The sequence below is a fragment of the Nannospalax galili genome, unplaced genomic scaffold (assembly GCF_000622305.1).
Source record: "Nannospalax galili isolate Female #2095 unplaced genomic scaffold, S.galili_v1.0 scaffold115, whole genome shotgun sequence".
Taxonomy (NCBI): Eukaryota; Metazoa; Chordata; class Mammalia; order Rodentia; family Spalacidae; genus Nannospalax; species Nannospalax galili.
In genome coordinates, this window is record NW_008340588.1 from 41,945 (window position 1) to 58,519 (window position 16,575).

The window sequence follows — 16,575 nt, forward strand, 5'->3', positions numbered from 1 at the left end:
CGGTCGCGGAGACTGCGGGGCGCGCTCCCGCCTTGGCCGGGTTCCCCGCGGCCGCCAGCCCAGGTGACTGGGGCCGGCGCCCGGCGCTCGCGCCAGGTAGCGGGCGGCGGGAGGTGGCTTTGTTTTGGTCGCTCGCGCCCTGGCGCGGTCATTCATTTGACATTCTGCTTCGGAAGAGGCGCGGAGAGGCGCCGGGACACGTCTGATGACCTGGTGATTCGTCTGGAGCTGGGACTTGGGGGTTCTTGTGAGCATCGCGCGAGGGAGAGGAGCGTCATTTGCTTTCTGGTTTGGAATGTGTTGTGAGCATCTTCTGCTGGATCTTGGGCCCTGGAGGAAACCCGGGCTGCAGATTCAGGCGTAGACGTTTCGGAGGACGTGCAACTGCAGAGCGCTGGCTCCCTATGTCTTGTCTTCTCCGGTAGCAGTGCACAGCTGCCTTTCGTTTACACGATCAATTTTAGGAGCACCTTTACAGGGTCAGTTATTTCTTTTGGAGTTGGGAACCTTTGGAGTCAACACAGTGAGCTCACGATTAGAGCTATAAGGGTTCAGTCAATGTTAAACTTGGAGAAGACCGCATCAGTGATCGTACCTACAGAGGTGGGAGGGAGGCAAACTTCACCCGAGGCCTTTCGCCTTTCTGGATAAGATTTCTACTTTCGTTCTTCTAGAGTCATGCAGACTCTGAGTTCTCGTACGTATGCCTTTGTCAAAGTGTAAAACTTGCCTTTTTCTTGAGTTCTTTTCTGTAATTTGTTATTTAGAAGATAAATATTTTAGAGTCAGCGGTAATCTATAAGAATTGGTGAAATTGGTGTATTTATCTTCTAAATATGATTTTCTTTGTACTGTTTCACCTAATCCCTCAAGGGTTTATGTCTTCTGTTGCCTAGAGTGTCAGCTCTTAGCTCGCTCTCTCTCTCTCTCTCTCTCTCTCTCTCTCTCTCTCCCTCCTCTCTCTCAACAGATGGCTGTATGTGCCAAGAGGTTATCTTTCAAATATCACTCAACTTACAAAGCAAGCTCAGTTCCGAAGTTTGTCTTTGGAGTTATTAAAGCAAGAGGTCGAATCTGATGGGGTGATTATTAATGGTGTGAAAATCTGGAGCTCGCTAATCTGTTTGCTCATCAGAAGATTCCTGCAGAGATTGTTTATATAGTGTGGGACAGATGGCGCCCCTAGCAGACAAGAAGCCAGGCCGAAAGAGGCATTGTATTCTTTAGAGACTATCTACTTCACTGTTGGGAGGTGGAGCACAGTGGGGTGAAAGATGGGAACAACATAATTTTGACCCCCTAAAGGAGATATTTATTATCCAGCAGTCCAACTAGTTTTAATTTTTCTTTTTAACATTTAAAAAGTCAGCAAAAACTGTTTCATTACAACATTGGCACATTTTGTCCTCAATTGTGGTTAGGCAAGACAGTTTAAACAGTTGCACTAACAAAAATGCCTTTGAACTTAAAAGAACCTTACCATTTCTGGTGGTGGGGATAGCACTAGCTTTCTTTGCCCTTATGTATAAATGACACCTTGGACTCTTGTCTCCCAGCTGCAAGGACTTTAGTCTAATCTGCACCAGCGTGAATTCACTGGTTTCAATATCTCCTTGACAGCTGGTTCTCTGACCATTTGCCCCCAGACTTCGAGCTAATTTCATGACTCTAATGATGATTTGCCTGCCCCAGACATGGGCTTTAGCATAGCCTCCATCACACATTGGGGTAGCTTTTGATAGTGAATCTTTAGGAAGCACTGTGATGTTGAGGAAATCAAAGTCATTCTGAACATTTGATAAGCCAGCTAAAGCTTTTTTGCTCTCACACTGTTGTACATTATATGCTATATTGCAACTAGATCACAAATTTGTTTTTCTTTGTTATGAATGTGCAGGAGAATATTTTAGTAAATTGATATTTACCAGCCTCAGAACTAAATTTAATAAAAACATGGGTAATGTTTGACCTGTCTGAACAAGAAGCATGAAATGAACTTGACTATAAAGAACCTGGGTGGTGTGATCTTTGGAGGAAAACATTATTTCTTATACTTTTCAAAGTCTTAGTATGGCTGATCTCAGAAAAAAGACAAAGAAACCAAAGTTGTTAACTGTAGTTGAAGACAGATGTAGTCACCCTTCTGGGAGAATGTGTTTTGCAGGAAAGCTGGCTTTGGTGCTCTGCCCAGTTTTGATGTGTGCTCTGGCATCAATGATCTGATATTTTAACTTTTGTAATTAAATCTGTGTCTGGTGTCTGAATACCCTTACCTGGTGGCCATCTCTGTTGTAAAATGCTCCTTTAAGAGAAAATAGACTCCAGGCCTGGGGCTTGCCCTGCCTGGCCTGGGTGGATGTTCTAATGTATCGCTTACTTTCTATTTTAAAAATTAATTTACTATTTTTATGTGTATGAGTGTATTGCCTGCATGTGTATAAGTGAACCCATGTCGTGCAGTGCCCACTGAGGCCCGAAGAGGGTGTCAGATCCCCTGTAGTTGCATATAATTGTTAGTTACCATGTTGGGTGCTGGGAACCAAACCTGGCTCCTTTGCAAGAGCAGGCAGTGCTCGTAACCTCTTAACTGCTGAGCCATCTCTCTAGCCCCTTACCTTCTTAAGTGGGATGGGGGACAGGACCAGTTCTACTTGGTGTGTGGGATGGGGTCTAGCAGCCTTGAGTGAAAGCCACTTTGTTATTACTCTGCCTGGCCTGAAAGAGAGAAGACTTTATAGTTGATCTAATGGGAGCAGAGTTGCCTCTTCACACCAAGAGAGCTTTTTGTATCCGGATATGAATGAGAAGGGTGACCAGACCTTCTAGCTTGTCTGTGATAGTTCCAGTTTATTCCTGCTGACTTATCTCCATGATCAAGCGTACCCCTTTTTACTCTTAAAAGTGGTTTGAATGATGTCATAAAATCACTCTAGGAATTAAGGGGTTTTTATCATCTTTTTTATCAGCTCCCTCTGTTCACCAGTTTTCACTTTTTTGAGACAAGATCTAATTATATAGCTTAGGCTGACCTTGAAATCAAGATCATCTTGCTTCAGCCCCCCCCCCCAAGTACTGGGATTAATGTACTACCATGCCTGCCTCATTGATACCAGATTTCAAGTCTTGCTTCATATCATTTCTGTTTGTTAAGTATACAGTTAGAAAGTAGGAAAAAATTTGAACTTGAGGAATGTACAATGAAAAGGACATAGGGAAGATAGGATATCTGTTCATACCTGACAGAAAGTTGTAAGTCATTGTCCGTCATAGCTCTAGACCCCTATCAGTGTCATCAAGCACAACACAAATTAGGATGACTCCTGTGATTTAGGAGGACAGTTTCTCCTAAACTTGTTTGTAGGCAGAATGTTTACATGATGCTTACACACATGGATGCATGCTTCACCAGCTAGTGTTTTGCATAGTTGGTGGACATTTTGCTGAGAGTTCAGAACACAGATGTTGTTGTGAAGTTTTGACTCCACATTCTTGTAGTTTCCCAGGACAAAAGGACAGCTTTTGTTTCCTGTACTCTCGTCTGTGTTCAGTTGAATTTGGGTCTCAACTTTTCATATAGAGTACATGTAGAAAGAATTGTTGTATCTGTTTATCACATGCAAATTTTCATTGTGCAAGTAACGTGGTTAGGGTTTAGGTTCTACACTCGATGCTGGATATCTGAAGTTTGTGGCAACTGCTTCTGGGACACTTGCCCTGCTCCTTTGCTGATGAATTGTTTATAACAGTTCACTTTGCAGTGCTGGCCAGTAGGTATTAAAATTAATTATGACTGTCACCTTACCAGTACTCATTCCACTGAAGTCCTCAAGAGCTTGGTCAGTATGCCTGAATAAGAAGAAGTTTATGTATCTCCTTTATGAGTAGGATGACTTTGATTTTTTTGTTCAGACAAGGACAGTTTTGAGAGTAAAATGTACTATTAACAGGAAGGAGCACGAAGCCAACTAACTGAACTAGCCCAGATTTCTTACTTTTCTTGCTGCTATGATCAAACATCTAACAAGAAGCAACTTTAGGAAGGAAGGAAGGGTTTATTTGTTTTATAGTTCGAGAGAATATAGTCCATTATGGTGGGAAAGTCATGTAGTGGGAGGTGGTTGGTTATATTGCATCCACAGTCAGGAGGCAGAGAGCTGTGAATACTAGTGTTCAACTGACTTTCTCCTTTTTATTCAGCCCAGGACTCCAGCCTAGAGAATGTTGCCTCCTACATTTAGGGTGGTTTTCCCACCTCAATCAACCCAATCTAGAAACTCCTTTACAGACATTCTCAGAGGTTTGTTTCCATGGTAATTTTAAATTTCACCAAGTTGACAGTTAAGATTAAACATCACACTAGGAAATCTGCATATATGCTGATCCTATGACCCAAATCATGAATTTGAGGGGTGGGAGAGATGGCTTAGCAGTTGAAAACACTTACTGCTCTTGCAGAGTTCAATTCCCAGCACTCAACAATAAAGAGGCTCACAATTGCCTAGAACTCCATTTCCAGGGGAATCTGTCACCCTCTTCTGATCTGTGTGGGCGACTGCATGCATGTGGTGAACATAAACTCACACAACAACAAATTCATACACATAAATACAAGAAAACTTAAAAACGTCATGAACTTCTGTTTGTTATTTTTGAGACAGGTTCTTATTGTGTAGTATAGCTCGGCCTTGAACTTGAGGTCCTCCAAGTGATGGCATTATAGGCATCCAACTCCACACCTGGTTTTCAAATCATTAACTTTTATACAAAAAATTCAGAGACTGGAAAAATATCCTTAGTTTTTCTGAATTTGTTCTTTTATATGTGTGTGCATGTATATATTGACCATAAATCTATAGATATATCTGTTCTGTGGATGACACAAACCACTAAGAAGGTGTGTGCTTTAGGAAACTGTGGCATCTAGTTTCTCTAAATTTTGAATCATCTCCTGCCATTACTTAGATTTTTTCACTATTTTATTTTATATGTATGCATGTATTGCCTGCATGTAGGTAAGTGCACCCGTGTTGTGCAATGCCCACGGAAGACAGAAGAGGCTGTCGGATCCCCTGGAACTGGAGTTATGGACAGTTGTTAGCTGCCATGTGGGTGCCGGGATTTGAACCTGGGTCTTCTTCAAGAACAACTGGTGTTCTTAACCACTGAACCATCTCTCCAGCCCCTGCTTAGTGTTTTAAACAATTATTTTATTATTTTCATTTTATGTGTCTGAGTGTATTGACTGCATGAGTGTAAGTGCACCTGTGTCATGCAGTGCCCATGGAGGTCAGAAGAGGGTGCCAGATCCCTTGGAACTAGAGTTAGGGATGGCTGTTAGCTAGCTGCCTTGCAGGTACTGGGAGTCAAACCCAGGTCCTCTGTATCAGCCATTGCTCTTAAGTGCTGTGCCATCTCTTCAGCTCTGACTTTGCTTAATTTTAACATTGTTTATAGCTTTAATCTTTTTGTTTAACTTTTTTGAAAGTTTATGATTTTCTGTTTAATTCTTAAAGAAAAGATCCATAAACAGATTGGTGGTTACCAAGGAAAAACAATGAAGGAATTTCATTTGTTCATTCATTCATTCATTCATTCATTCAATATTAATTGGGCTTTTATAAGTTATTGTCTAATTTGGGTGCTGACTGTATATGAGTGAATAAGACAAAGAACTCTGACTTTATGGAGCTTTCATTCTATTTAGAACCAGGAGACAGTAAGTCAAATATATCAGAAAATTCCATAGCACAGTAGAACAGGGCAAATATGGTTTAGTAGGCTTTACAGAGAAAGAAAACTTAAGCAGAGGCTTAAAAGGAGGTAAGAGATACATGAGGGAGAGTATTTCAGGCAGAGGGCATAGCTAGTATGTAGGTTTGTAGAGTGGGGATATGTTTGGATGTGTTCAGAGATTGACCAGGAATCCCAGGAGGAGGAGGTGGAGATCAGCAATGAGAGAGGTGGTATGGAATAGTAGAGCTTGTGTAGAGCCTTGAGATTTGAGAGTAGTTAGGATTTCAGCGGGCATCCCATTATATTTTCTTTTTCTTTTAAAATTTTATTTATTTATTTATTTATTATTTTTTAGAAGAAGTGTTTCATTACAGCTTTAACATACTCAATAACAATTTCCAGAGCAAGATTACATCTCTTTCATAAGTGGCTATAAAATTTTTAGGTTTACAGTTGAATTAATACAGTTATACTGTAGGAGACAGGCTTGAGCCTAGAGTGGAAGTCCGATACATCTCTTTCAAAAGTGGTTATAAAATTTTTAGGTTCATAGTTGAATTAATGCAGTTATACAATATTGAACTCAGTATAAATCCTGTAAGATGTAAAATTGAATGAGCTTTTTACCCTTTTTTTTAAAAAAATAAACTTATTTTAAAATATACTGTTTCTTACAGAAATACTCATTGTTTTTGCTAATAACACTTAGATGTTGGCGCATGCGTCTCTAATCTGTATGTATCTGATTATTACTAGTCATGGTTGGTTGCATTTGGATCCTTGGCACCTGTGTATGGATATAAAGTCATTGGGTAGATTTCAGTGGTAATGTTTATCACCTCTACTAATTCCCATTACATTTCTTAAAATTCATAGTAATATAAAGATTGCATGTGCTATAAAGACTACCAATCAGTATATATAATCTACATTTTATTATGCTCTTTATGCTGATTAATATACTTCCTATTTCATTAGCTCACTTTTTAGTTGCTAAAGTATGTTTTACTATTGCTATTCTTTTTGTGCTTGTGTGGTACTAGAGTTTGAACTCGAGACCTCAGATGTACTCGGCAAGCACTCTACCATTGAGCTACATCCCCAGACCCAACTGTTGCTATTATTAGGTTGTATCTATGGTTCAAAAATTTCATAGTGATAAAAATACATGTTGAGCATCCCTAATTCAAGACTCTGAAATCTGAAATGTTCTAAAATCTGAATATTTTAAGCACAATATGATGCTTCAAGTACAAAGTTCTATACCATGAAGCTTGGTTTCCTGTACAGAATCATTAAAAATGTTGCATAAAAGGTCTTCAGGCTCAGTGGATAAGATACATATGAAACAAATGGATTTCGTGTTTTGACTTTGGGCCCATCTCCAATATTATGTATGTACAAATACTCTAGAATCTGAAAGAATTCTGAAATCTAAAACACTTACAGGTACATTCATTTTGGATAAGTGCTGTTCATCCAGTATGCATGAGCATCAGCATGCTTAGAGAACTGTATCTCAATGCAAATCTGGAATATGAGTCTGTTTGTGTATAGGCAAGGAAATCTATTATAATGACTAGCTGAGAAGGAGTGCATATGGAAATATGACAATGGCTGTTCCAAAGCTGTTTTTCACTGGGTTCACCATCCATTCATTCCTGATCTCTGCTAGGAGTAAATCCTTAATCAACATCAACGCCTGTTATGAAACTGCCCAATAGTGGCATGAAGCCATGGATGTTTTTGTGTCATTTTCAAACAAAGCACAGTGGCTTCTCTGTTATACCATTGAAATTTCCTAGGACAAGCACACAATAATGCTTCCCTTCATAGAATTAGTGCATTACTTTGCTAAAGGCAGGTAAGAGACCAAAGTCTCATTAAAAGACTCATGGCAAAAATAAGTATGAGGCATCTTACTAATGAGACACTTGGAAAATCAGCTGGAAAATTAAAGACAACCATTATCCTTTGAGAGAAACCAGAAGTTATCAACAAAATTTCTCTGTGAAACAATGTGGTTGGCTGTTGCATATTGGAGTAGGGTATGGAAGAGTGATTACTATCAAGAACATGCTAGCAGATATTTCACTGTACAGTTGGGTGAAACTACCCATGTCATGCAGAAAATGAATCAGCTTTTGGCATTTGTTCAGGGAGGAGTGATGGCGATGCTTTGTTTATTTATCCTTGAAAACTCGTGCTATAAGGGAAGATTTTTTTTTTTTTTTTTTGCTAATCTATTTTATGAGATTGGAAAAGATGCTTGGGACAGGACTGGAAGAACACTGGTTTCAGGTACATATAAGAAAGTGATGGCTTTAAAAACTTCCTCCCCCTCCTCCCTCTCTCCCCCCCCTCCTCCCCCTTTTCTTCTTCATCTCGTGTGTGTGTGTGTGTGTGTGTGTGTGTGTGTGTGTACCTTGGTGTGCGTGTGGAAGCCAGGGGATAACTTTGTGGACTCAGTTTTCTCCTTGTACCATTATATGAACCCCAGGGATCAAACTCGGGTCTCCAGGCTTGTGTGGCAAGCATCTTTACTTGCTGAGCAGTCTTACATGAGGGCTTTGTGGAGGAAAGTCATACCTAGAAGCCAATCATGGACTACCCAGTTTATAGAGTACATGTTATGCCTTCTGATCTTGAGGAAATGCTGAAACAAAGCATGTAAACTGTGGTTGGAGCCAAATTGTGGTCCTTGAACTTATGACTGTGTTGTGCCAGATGATGGGCCGTCAGTACACACTGCTTCATGCTGTATGCTGAACAGGGACAGGCACTTGTATGATATTTTATCTGCAGAGTAAGATAATTCTGGAGCAAGAAAAATCATGATGGTGCTTAGAAATGATTTCGGTTGTCAAGTGGCTTGCCTCAGTAATATACTTTGCTCACAGTAAACCATGAGAAGGATAGCAAAAGAAGGGGGGATTGCTAATGACTAAAGCAATATGCTACAAGCTTCGACATGAATTTCTTTTATTAGAGAGTTGATGGTCCACAATGGCCATGAAGGGTTAAGGAAGTAATATTTTCAGTAGTGGATAGTCTTTCAAGTAATACACATAGTGTCCTTAAGTGATCCATTGAAAGAATAGGGTGTCAAGGTACCAGAACTTGACTGGCAAATTTTGATGATGAAAGAATGAGATTTGAGAGTATGTAGAGAACTGTAGTGAGAGGAGCTTGGGATTTTAGGGTTTGCAGCAAGATACTGGGTGGGAAGAGACAAGATGGATGAGTGACATAGACAATACCTTTTAATGCTTTTGTCTTTTGCTTTGTTTTGCTTCAGCAAAATGGATTCGATGTCCTGAGTGTTTCAGGACATGATTTGTATTTCCCTTGGCCTTACCTAGAAATGTTGACAGATCCCCAGTGGTCCTATCATGGTTATCACCCACCTGCATGAGGAGGAGGAGGGTGATTTGGACAGGTTTCAGAGAGGAATCGTAAAGATGATTGATGATAGAGCGGAAAATAAGACCTATGTATGGGAGTTGTCTCCAAGAACTGGGGCTGCTGAGGGCAGCAGACTGCCCACCTGAGGCAGTGAAGGAAGTCTTTTCCTAATGTCTGTAGATGCTTTCACAATCCACAGTCTCTGTGCTCATTTCCCAAGCAAGGCAAGGGGAGTGACTCTGGTAAGAGTGACATACTAGAGGAAAACCAATAGAGTTCTCCAGCAGTTGAGGAAAAGCTGGAGGAGACCTAAGAGGCAAACTCTTCAGCCTTTCTTTCTTTTTCTTTTTCTTTTTTTTTAAAAACAACTTTTTTATTGAGCTTTTAAAATTTCATACAATATTTTCCACTCACAGACCCTCTTCCCAATCCATGTCTCCCCCACCCCCACCAAACCCTATGCACTCTGCCATACATACTGAGTTCTATTCATTCAGGCATTTGTACCCAAATGTCCTTCAGTGTAAATGCATCCACTGGAGTCTAGTCAGCCCATCCAGTGGTTGTATGTAAGTCATACTCTCCCTCACTGGGCAGCAACCAGTCTCAAATAGTTCTCTGTCTAAAGCTGACCCGTCACCTATTGCTTGCCTCCCCTTTGGGCTCTTGTTTAATTGAGTTAACATGGATCCCGCACTGGATGCCAGCACTGCCAGAGGCGTACATGAACAAGCCTCCATTGCCCTGGAAGCCTTCACCTCATACTTTCATGAACCAGCCCTGGCTCTTACAATCTTTCTGCCTTCTCTTCCGCAATGGACTCGAGCCGTGAGTGGGTGAAGTTCCATGTACATGGAAGCCTCACTGGTGAGAGTTGAGGGGTGCATTAGCCCTCTCTCTACCCCTTATTCCACTGTGTTCCATGAGCCTTGGTTGTAGGAATTTGACTGAAGGTATGTTACCTGGTACCGGGTATCTCCCAGGTGTATGTTCTCTATGGCTGACCAGATGTGCAACTCTGCAGTAGCCTCCATCTGTTTCAAAAAGAAGCTTCTTTGATGAGTGCTGTATGGCATGTTTGTCGCTCTAAGGAAGGTCTCTGCTATCTTGCACTACGTTCCCTTCCAAGCAGCTCCTAGGTGTACATATGCATTAATGTTCAGACACTCTATGTACATTCCTCATAAGGTTTCTAGAGTGTCACTTTTCCCTCTAGGTTTCCTAGCCTCCCGAGATTCGCTCATTTCTATTCTTTTTTCTCCCATCCAGCCTCCCTCCTCCCTTCCTTCCTAGTCTCAGTGCCTCCATTATTCCCACCCTCCCCCCAATACCTCTCGACTCCTGCCATCTTTCTGTTCCTGACTTCCCTCCCTCCCTCACACCATGGTCCTTTGCATGTCCCCCCCTCCACTCCTCACTGCTGATTACTCACAATTTTTCCACCTCCCTCAGGTAGCATCTGTTCCCTACTATCTCCCTTTCAGGTTGTTTCTTTTCCTTTACCTCCATGTATCTTTTGCCTTTACCCACATAAAAGGGATTGGTGCTACAATCCACAAGTGAGGGAAAACATACGTCATTTGCTTTTCTGTATTTGTGTTACTTCACGTAGTATAATGCTCTCTAGCTCCATCCATTTACCTGCGAATTTCATAATTTCATCTTTTCTTACTGCTGAGTAAAAATGCGTTGAATAGATGTACCACGTTTTCATTAACTATTTGTCAGTTGAGGGACAATTAGGTTGTTTCCATTTCTTAGCTATTGTGAAGAGATCAGCAACAAATATGGATGTACAGGTATCTCTATAGTATGCTGAGTCCTTTGGGTATATGTCAAGGAGTGGTATCACTGGATCATATGGTAGGTTCATTTTTAGTTTTTTGAGGGGTTCTCCACACTGTTTCCCTTAGTGGTTACACAAGTTTGCATTCCCACCATCAGTGAATGAATTCCTTTCTCCACATCCTCTTCAGCATTTGGAGCCTCTGTTCTCTTGATCTTGGCTAATCTGATTGGGGTTAGATGAAATCTTAAAGTGGTTTTGATTTGCATTTCCCTAATTACTAAGGATGTTGAGCACTTTTAAAGGTGCTTCTTAACTATTTTTATTTCTTTGCTTGAGAACTCTCTGTTTAGGTCTATTGCCTATCTTTTTATTGGGTCGTTTATCTTATTTCTTTCTTTTTTGAGTTCTTTGTATATTCTGGATATTAATCCTCTGTCACATGTGTATCTGGTGAATATTTTCTCCCAATCAGTGGGTTTCCTCTTTCCTTCCCTAGTTGTTTTTTTGCTGTACAGAATCTTTGTAATTTAATGAGATCCCACTTACTAATTTTTTACCTTGGTGCGTAAGCAGCTGGTATCTGGTTTAGAAAGTCCTTTCCTATGCCTATATCTTGGAGGGTGCTGCCTGTATTTTCTTCTAGTAGCTTTTGAGTTTCAGGTTTTATATTGAGATCATTGATCATTTGGAGTTGACTTTTGTGCAGGATAAAAGATAAGCGTCATTTCATTTTTCTGCAGGTGGAGATCCAGTTTTGCCAGCACCACTTGTTGAAGATGCTATCTTTACTCCACTGTGTGTTCTTAGCACCTTTGTTGAACGTCAGGTGGCTGAAATTATATGGACTCATGTTTGGGTCTTCTATTGTGTTCCATTGATCTATGTGTTTATTTTTGTGCCAGTACCATGATGTTTTTTATGACTATAGCTCTGTAATATAATTTGAGATCTGCTATCGTGACCCCCCCTCCCCAGCATTGTTCTTTTTGCCCAAGATTGTTTTGGCTATCCAAGGTCTTTTGTGATCCCATATGAATTTTAGCTTGAAATTATTTTTTCAAGCTCTATGAAGAATGTCATAGGTATTTTGATTGGGATTGCGTTGAATCTATAAATTGCTTTTGGTAAGATGGTCATTTTCACAATATTGAGTCTACCAATCCATGAGCATGGTAGGTCTTTCCATCTCCTAGTGTCTTCCTCTATTTCTTTCTTTAGAGTTTTGAAATTTTCATTGTAGAGATCTTTAATGTCTTTGGTTAGGTTTATTCCTGAACATTTTTTTTGAGGCTATTGAGAATGGGAGGGTTTCCTCTAGTGCTTTTTCTGTTTGCTTCTTATTGGTATGTAGAAAAGCTACTGATTTTTGTAAGTTGATTTTGTATCCTGCCACTTTACTGAAAGCATTAGTCTATTCTAACAGTTTTCTAGTGGAATTTTTTGAATCTCATATGTATAATATCATGTAATCTGCAAATAGAGATAATTTGACCTCTTCTTTTCCAATTGATACTCCTTTAATTTCCTTCTCTTATTGCTCGAGCAAAGGTTTCAAGCACTATATTGAAGAAGAGTGGAGATAACGGACAGTCCTGTCTGGTTCCCGATTTTAATGGGAATGCTTCCAGTTTGTCTCCATTTAGGATGATGTTGGCTGTAGGTTTGTTGTATATAGCTTTAATTATGTTGAGGTATGTTCCCTCCAGACCAACTCCTTCTAGGACTTTGAATATAAATGCATGCTGAATTTTGTCAAAAGCCTTTTCTGCATCTATTTGGATGACAATGTTGGTGTGGGTTTTCACAAGATGGTTAGTGAATTCCTGATGGATGGGGAGACTTAGTGAAGACCGTCTCTTTCCAGAGGTCAGGGGTCAGGTAGCTGTAGGTCTTAGAGATGGCATCAAAGATGGCCTTGGCCAAGTTGCCTGGGTGGCAGTGCCTCCCTGGCTGGTGTGTAGTGGTCATCAGCAGCAGCCTCCTGGACACAGGAGCAGAGACGATGCCAGTGCCTCTGGGGGCAGGGATGAGGTGCACCAGCACAGAGCCACAACGGCCTGTCGCCTTGCAGGGGACGGTATGTGGCTTGCCAATCTTGTTTCCCCAGTAGCCTCTCCGAACAGGGACAATGGAAAGCTTGGCCAAAATGATGGCCCCTCGAATTGCAGTGGCTACCTCCTTGGAGCACTTAACACCCAGACCAACATGACCATTGTAGTCCCCAATGGCGACAAAAGCCTTGAACCTGGTCCGCTAGCCAGCCCGGGTTTGCTTCTGCACTGGCATGATCTTTAAAACCTCATCCTTAAGAGATGCTCCCAGGAAAAAGTCAATAATCTCGGATTCCTTAATGGGCAGGGAGAAGAGGTAGATCTCCTCCAGGGACTTGATCTTCATATCCTTGACCAGGCGGCCCAGCTTGGTGACTGGAATCCATTCCTTGTCTTCAGCTTTGCCTCCACGAGCCCCACGGCCCCGACCGTAGCCCCGTAGACCGCTACCAAATCCTCCACGGAAGCCGCCGCGGCCTCCCAAGCCTGGGCCTCCGGGTCCTCCGGACCCTCCCGCTGCTCCGGCGTCATCCGCCATTTGGTGTTTCCCTAGGAAGAAGCCTTCTAGGACTTTTAACATGAATGTATGTTGGACTTTGTCAAATACCTTCTCTGCATCTATTGAGATGACCATGCGGTTTTTGTCTTTAAGTCCATTTATACGTTTTATTACTTTTATTGACTTTCGAATGTTGCACCATCCCTGCATTTCTGGAAGAAAGCCGACTTGATCATGGTGTGATCTTTTTAATGTGGGTCTGTATGTAGTTTTCAAGTATTTTGTTGAGGATCTTTGCATCTATGTTCATTAAAGATATGGGTCTATAGTTTTCTTTTTTGTTGTATCTTTACTTGGTTTTGGTATTAGAGTGATACTGGCTTCATAGAAGGACTTTGGGAGTTCTCCCTCTGCTTCTATCTTTTTGAATAATTTAAGTAGTGTTGGTTGTAGATTTTCTTTGAATGTGTGTTGGAATTCTGCTGTGAATTCATCTGGGCCTGGCTTTTTTTAATTGGGAGGTTTTGTATTACTGTTTCAATTTCCTCTTTGTTATGGGTCTGTTTAGGCTGTTGATCTCCTTTTGGTTTAACTTTGGTGGTGGCCATAATTTTAGGAATTCATTTCTTTTAGGTTTTCAAATTTAATGAATTACAAATTTTTAAATTATTCCCTTACAATGTTTTGGATATTTTGGTGTCTGTTTGATATTTCCCATTTCATCTCTGATTTTGTTTATTTGGGTTTGCTCTTTCTTTTTTTGGTTAACTGGGCTAAGGGTCTGTCTATCTTGTTTAACCTTTCAAAGAACAGCTTTTAGATTCATTAATTTTTTGTATTATTTTCTTTGTTTCTATTTCATTAATTTCTGCTCTGAGTTTTGTTATTCTCTTCCATTAGGTTTGGGGATGGTTTGTTCTAGCCTTTCCAGAGTCTTGAGTTATATTGTCAAGTCATTTGCATGTGCTCTTTCTGATTTTTTAATGTAGGCACTAAGAGCTATAAAGTTACCTCTCAGTACTGTTTTTAGGGTGTCCCAGAGGTTTTGTTGTCTTGTGTTCTCATTTTTATTTTGTTCCAGGAATACTTTTCTTTCTTAATTTCTTCTTTGACCCATTCTTGATTCAGAAGTGTGTTGTTTAATCTCCATGAGTTTGTGTACTTACTAGAGCTTCTTTTGCTATTGATTATAAATTCTGTTGCACTGTGGTCTGATAGAAGGCATGGAATTATTTCAGTTTTTTGTATTTGTTGAGATTTGTTTTGTGCCCCAGAATGTGGTCAGTTTTAAAATAACTTGCATGAGCTGCTGAATAGAAAGTCTATTCTTTGGTGGTTGGGTGGAATATTCTGTATATATCTGTTAGGTCCATTTCACATTGTATGTCATTTAATTCAGATGTCTCTCTGTTTATTCTTTGTCCAGTTGACCTGTCTATTGAAGAAAATGGGGTATTAAAGTTTCCCACTATCACTGAGTTGGAGCCAATCTCTGTTTTATAGTCTTGGACTACTGATTTTATGAAATTGGGTGCTCCAGGGTTTGGTGCATAAAAGTTCATGATTGTAGTATATTCTTGGTCAATTGTTCCTTTGATTAGAATGAAGTAACCCTCCTTATCTCTTCTGATGAGTTTTAATTTGAAGTCTGTTTTGTCAGATATTAAAATTGCAACACCTGCTTACTTCTTAGGGCCATTTGCTTGGAATATTTTTTTTCCATCCTTTCACTCTAAGATAGTGTCTATTCTTGAAGGTGAGATGAGTTTCTTGAAGATGACAGAAAGATGGGTTTTCTTTCTTGATCCATTGCCCCAGCCTGTGTCTTTTGACAGGGGAGTTGAGGCCATTGATATTTAGTGTTGATATTGAAAGGTTCAGATTGTTTATTGTCATTTTAATTTCTTTGTGTTTGTGACCTTATTTTGTGTTTCCATTGATATACTTTATTTTCTTTTTGTAGCCTCTTGGGCATACTCATTCCTTTGTTCAGTCCTTTGTATTGCTTCAAGTATTCTCTGTAGTGCTGGTTTGGAAGACATGAATTCTTTTAGCCTATTTGTATCATGGAAAATTTTCTGTTTGCATTAGACCTTGATAGATAGTTTTGCTGGATAAAGTACTCGGGGTTGGCATCCATAGTTGTTTAGAACTGAGAATGCTTTGTTCTAGGCTCTTCTTTCTTTCATAGTCTGCATTGAAAAGTCAGCTGTTATTCTAATGGGTTTTCCTTTATATGTAACTTGTTTTTCTTTTTAAAATTTTATTTATTATCTTTTATTTTTTATGTGTATGTGTATATTGCCTGTATGTAGGTAAGTATACCCGTGTCATGCAATGCCCTTGGAGGACAGAAGAGGCTGTTGGATCCCTTGGAACTGGAGTTATGGACAGTTTTTAGCTGCTATGTGGGTGCTGGGATTTGAACCCGGGTCTTCTGCAAGAACAGCCAATGTTCTTAAATGTTGAGCCATCTCTCCAGCCCCCACTTGTTGTTTTTCTCTAGCAGCTTTCAGTACCCTCTCTTTGTTCTGTACATTTAATGTTTTTACTATGATATGTCATGGGGACTTTCTGTTCTGATCATCCCTTAATGGTGTTCTATTCTTGAATCTCTACAGGTATATCTTTCCTTAATTTAGGGAAGTTTTCTTCTATAATCATATTGAAGATCTGTTCGATGCCATTGGTTTGATTTTCTTCTCCTTCCTATATGCCTGTAATATGTAAATTTGGTTGTTTCATGTTGTCCCACATTTCCTGAGTATTCCATTCCTGTGGTTTTTTTGAAATTCTGCATAGTGTTTGCTTAAGGAGTTGAGATCATCAAGCTTATCTTCCAGTCTTGATATTCTGTTCTCCATTTCATTCATTCTGCTTGTGAGACTTTCTCCTGTTGTTTCTTCTTGGTTTATTGAGTCTTTCAGTTCCGTGTTTGTTTCCAGTTGGTTTTTCTTCACTATTTCTATCTCTTTAATTAATTTACTTTCCAAATTATGAATTGTTTTTGTTATTTCATTAAGCTGCATATTTGTATATTCTTGAGCTTCTGTCAAAAGTTTATGCTTTTCCTCTTTGAGTTCTTTGATTAGCTTGTC

The 16,575-nt window shown here is 40.1% G+C and overlaps 1 protein-coding gene and 1 pseudogene across 3 annotated transcripts in view; one reads left to right on the forward strand and one right to left on the reverse strand.

Moving 5' to 3' along the window:
* Hecw2 (HECT, C2 and WW domain containing E3 ubiquitin protein ligase 2) overlaps positions 1 to 16,575 on the forward strand; it is a 416,509-nt gene that overhangs the window by 863 nt on the left and 399,071 nt on the right. The window contains exon 1 of one of the 3 annotated variants that reach the window (XM_029564735.1): positions 75 to 479. The exons of 1 other annotated variant lie outside the window; for it this stretch is intronic. The gene's annotated coding sequence lies outside the window, so the exon portion shown is untranslated. Of the gene's footprint in view, positions 1 to 74; positions 480 to 504; positions 698 to 16,575 lie in introns of those variants that run through there. One more of the 3 variants, XM_017798837.2, reaches the window with a different exon arrangement.
* LOC103736180 lies at positions 275 to 13,520 on the reverse strand (annotated as a pseudogene).